The sequence below is a fragment of the Podarcis tiliguerta genome (genome assembly GCF_965153285.1).
Source record: "Podarcis tiliguerta genome assembly, chromosome: 16".
Classification (NCBI taxonomy): Eukaryota; Metazoa; Chordata; class Lepidosauria; order Squamata; family Lacertidae; genus Podarcis; species Podarcis tiliguerta.
Genome location: NC_139549.1, coordinates 7,583,852 through 7,588,489, shown reverse-complemented (window position 1 = coordinate 7,588,489; position 4,638 = coordinate 7,583,852). Strand labels below are relative to the sequence as shown.

Sequence of the window (4,638 nt, the reverse complement as noted above, 5' to 3'; positions counted from 1 at the left end):
CAGAGTCGGCCATGACTGGACCTAATGGTCAGGGGTCCCTTTACTCTTTATACTTTATACTCTTTTTTGGTATACAGAGTTCCACTCTCTGTTTTCTTTTGTTGTCAGTATCAGAACCAAGTAGGTTGGCAAAGAGAGCCTTTATCTTAAGACTACATCATCTTATTCCCCCACAACTCCTCCCCTGAACCCAACCATCAAATATTTGTCTTTCTGTATTTTCTAAACTCAACACCATGTTTTTCCATTCCCTTACAAGGGCTTAGCTTGCACCCATTATGGAATGACGCCTGGATGAAAATAAAATAACCCAGGGAGAGAAACAAGATAATAGGAGACTCTTCTTAACAGAGGAAACTCTCTCATTCAGAGCAGGATCTTTGGTTTGCAACTTCACTGGGCCTTTTTACCTGCATGTTGCGTTGGGATGGAGTTAATCTATGTAACCCCGCTGGAAAACCACAGGCCAGTGTGCAGATCCATCCTATCATGGAGGAAGAAATTTACCTGCCCATGTTCCACATACCTAGTAGGTTCCTGCTGACAAGTCACAAGTACCTGGGGTTCTTATTTGGACTATCTGGAATATATTACAGTCCATTAAAAGCATGAGTAGGATTTGAAATAGGTGCAGAGAATGTAAAATTATCATTCTACAGGATTAATGATAAAAATTATTCTAAATTGTTGTTGTTGTTATACAGTCATATTTGTTTATGGATAATTTCCCACATTTCTACATTAACCAATGCAAAAAATGCATTAATCATCAACTTCCCTTTCCCACTTCCATGGTTCCTTTTAGTTGTCCATTGCTGCTGCATATTCTAATTACTCCATATTCCCCCCACTCTTATTTTACCTCTGTTTCATTTATACAGCTGGATTTACTCTTATTCTGCTAGTGTTTTAAACTGTTTACAATAATTCTTCCTATATTCTACAAACATTTTCCGGTCCTTCTTATATACTACATCATCTTGTTCTCTTATTGTGCTGGCCCTATCCGCTCACTCAGCATATTCCTTCATCTTTAGCTGCTGTTCCTTCTTTGTTGAGATCTCTTCTACTACTAAATTTTGGAGCAAACAAAATTTGAGTGGTAGTAGCTGCCTAAAGAAGTAAATTCTTTCAGCCCTTGGGGATTTTCCTTGGAGAAATGGAGTTGGTACACAGACTTCTGCAGGGCTGCCACAGGACAGGTAGCACCTGGATACCCTGAGATTGTCAAAAGGGACAGATTTGCATTTTGTCCTTCTACACTATTTCCCAACATAATGCCGCTATGACTCCAATATACCCAGGGGTCACTAAGATTAGTCAGGCTTGACACATTAGCTAGTGGTATAACAAATTTGCACTTCTGGGTTCTGGCTATCAGGCTTTGGGGAACTGGCTTCGTCTCCCGTGGCCGTAAATGAGCAGATCAAACAAAAGTGAATTCTTACCAGTTAGTTTCTTTAACAAACACAGTGGAAGACAAAATAAAGCGTCTATCCAGAATAGCAGTGCTCCCAATTAAGGGTTACACCCCTCCATCCCTATTAATCTACGTCCCTCCTACGTTTTGTAATCTGAGTTTGTGCCCTCTGCGCTTTCTGTTCTGAGACTTTCTGAGCTCTCCTCAACCTTGGGCTGGGCGAAGGAATGGTGTCCAGAGACTGTGAATCTGTTAACCCTCTCTCTTCCAGTGTTTCTTCCCTTAGCTGTTCCCCATCAAGTATTTCCCAGCTTATGCCTTCTGAACTATGTCCCTCTGCAAACCATTGTTCCAAATCTATACTGTCCTCCTGCTCTTGGGAAGATTCAGAGCAGGAGCAGGGTCAGGGGGAGGTGGTTGGTTCCCATCATTCCTTCTCAGTGCAGCCCTCCCTGACACTGGCCAAGAGCCTGATTTTTCCATGATTGAATGTGATTATTCAACACAGGTTTGCCTAGCTCAGTGTTGTCCGCAGTGACGGGAAGCTAGGCAAACACAGGTTTGCCTAGCTCAGTGTTGTCCGCAGTGACGGGAAGCATCTCTCCAGGGATTCTGAGATGAAGCAATCCCAGCCCTATTTCAGCAACTATTTCATCAACTGCCAGGGACCAACCATATTCCTATTCACGTATCTCTAACAAACCTACTGAAAGCAATGCAACTAAATTAGCCATTTCCATACATTTCAATGGGTCTACTCTGAGAACAGTGGGAGGAAGAAAACAACACAACATCGTTCTATGACCTTCAAAAGACTTTAATGCGGAAATAAATAAAGGAGCCAGTGGAAACGGCCCATTTGCAAATAAAGAACAATGCAATATGGAGCACAGAAAGAGCAATAATCAGACATCCTGTTTTCTGAGCTGGAAATTGCAAAGACAAAAAGCTTTGTGCATTAAGGCAAAGACAGCAGGGGGGACCTCCAGTCTTCCCTTCAGTCTTGTGGAGTGAGCAACCTTCAGCCAAACACAGCTGAAATACTTCCAGGGGATGGAATACAAGGTGACAGGTCTGTCAACAAGAGCCTGTTGAAATTAACCACACAGAGATAGGGAAAAGCCAAAGGAGTGAAGTCAAAGCATGATAGGAATTGATAACAGAAGTGCTCAGCTCTCACAAATCCCATTGGTGGAACAATGGGCACTCAAGCGCCAAGAATTTCTGAATATTGTGTCCATTAATTCAGCCAAGGGTCGGAATCTTGCATCTTCTTTCCCGGGTGTTCCATCAATGTTGCGTCTGGGCTTAGCATGGATAGCACGGACCAGGGAACTGGTTGCGGACACATGCCCGGATGGGTTGGAACCCTGGAGGACATGGCGCACCTGGACGGATGGGGAGACAGCCCCGAATCTGGCGGTATGGAATTGGACATGGCCCAACACTAGCACAGATGGGGATATGCACTTCAACTGGGGCATAACCTTGAGGACAACGCTGGCCGAAGCGAGGGATAAACACTATTCTGAGGCTGCACCCTGGAGAACATGGAAAATTCTGTGGGTAGTAGCACGGAGAATCACAACAGAAGGAGTCGAAGCTGGAGAGGCTGTCAGCTTCTGGCTTGGAGAAGTCCTCCAACTGGATACCATTATTCAACAGAGACATCTTGGAGCAGGAAGGATAGAACTGAAATGAGATTTTGGTAGAGTTGCTATAATTGACAAATACTGGATTAAAAGTGTGATGGGAAACATCCAATTCAGAGACCAAATGCAGCCTTCTAAGCCCCACAACCTGGCACTCAGAACCACAGGTGCCACATTGCCTGCAAGATTGAGGGGCCCTGGAGGCAGTGGTTGCGTTGGGGGCAGGCACCACTTTCTGGTTTGCCTGAAGTGGCAATATGTCTTGGGCTAGCCCCGTCTCTCAACATTTCGCTTTAGGCAATATTCAGCACGAAAAATGAAGTTAGCCTGATATCGACAACCATGCATAGGAAAGAGATGTTTCAGTCCCCATGAACAGGAAAGAAGTTATCTGTTTTCCTACTGGATCTGATCGGATGTGTCTCAGGTGCTTCTAGACTGAGCCATCACAAGACAGCTCAACCTGGCACTCAGAACCAGAGGCAAAATGTCATTTTAGGCAATATTCAGCAAGTTAGCCTGATCTTTACAAAAGTGCAGAGGAAAGAGATATTTCAGTCCTTGTGAAACCCCATGAACAGCAAAGAAGTTACCGTACCTGGTTTCCTACTGGATCTGATCGGCTGTGGTAGAAGTCTCAGGTGCTTCTGGAGTAAGCTATCACAAGACAGCTCTCTATATATAGTCCATTAGTATGCCCAGAGGAAATGAGTCTCCCTCAGTTCCAGGAATACAAAACCCCAATCTTCAGATCTTTAATGGCCAGATGTTTAACTGAAATGTTCTAATTATTCTTCCTCCCATGTCCAAAATGGTGTTTTTCATCTCACCATCACTTCATGAGCTAGGCACCCAAGAGTGCTGATGGAAATTAAATTTCATATCCATATACCTGCAACTGATGCTAAATGCAAATTTGCATTTCTGAGTAGACTTGTGCTGCAGATTCATTTTAGAATATATGCAAGAAGTAATGTCTTTGTGGACTCAGCTACATTAGTGTCAGGGACTAGACTGAAGAGGAGGAGGGTTGGGGGAGGTCGCCCCCCCCTTCTCCTGTAGTTTCCAAAGAAGAGGAAAGCCATCTCGAATTACAGCAGGGCTTTGGGGAAGAGAACAGCTCAGAGACAGGCGAACAGAAGAGTTAGGAGGCGTTAGGAAAAGGAGAAGGGGAGGCAGAGCAGCAAGCTGACACGTCACTGGACAGCGTAACCAACCCCTCTTCTCCCAAAACAGAACATTTTCTATGGGCGCAAGGAAAAGGGTACTGAGGCAGTTGACCACGAATGGGTGCTGTAGAAGCAGGTCCTGCTGTTAGAAAGGAACGGGGAGGAGCTCAGTGCGAGCAACTCCATCAGGGAGCACTGACTGGATTTCGTTGTCTTTCACTGTGATGACTGAAATAAATCACAAGAAGTGTCTTGTTTCCTCCCTGCTCCTTGGTGCCATCAGGGAAGGGATTTCTAAAGCCTGGCAATTAATAATACAGTCATACCTCGGGTTAAATATGCTTCAGGTTGAGCATTTTTGGGTTATGCTCCATGACGACCCGGAAGTAACGGAATG

At 44.5% G+C, this 4,638-nt stretch overlaps 1 long non-coding RNA gene across 1 annotated transcript; it reads right to left on the bottom strand.

Annotated features, from left to right (window-relative positions):
• Nucleotides 1-2,216: 2,216 nt before the first annotated feature.
• Nucleotides 2,217-3,721, bottom strand: LOC310667188. The gene is made up of 2 exons (XR_014506187.1): nucleotides 3,671-3,721; nucleotides 2,217-3,112 (listed from the first exon to the last, which is right to left on the bottom strand). It is a non-coding gene; the product is annotated as an uncharacterized lncRNA (long non-coding RNA).
• Between the last annotated feature and the right edge of the window lie 917 nt (nucleotides 3,722-4,638).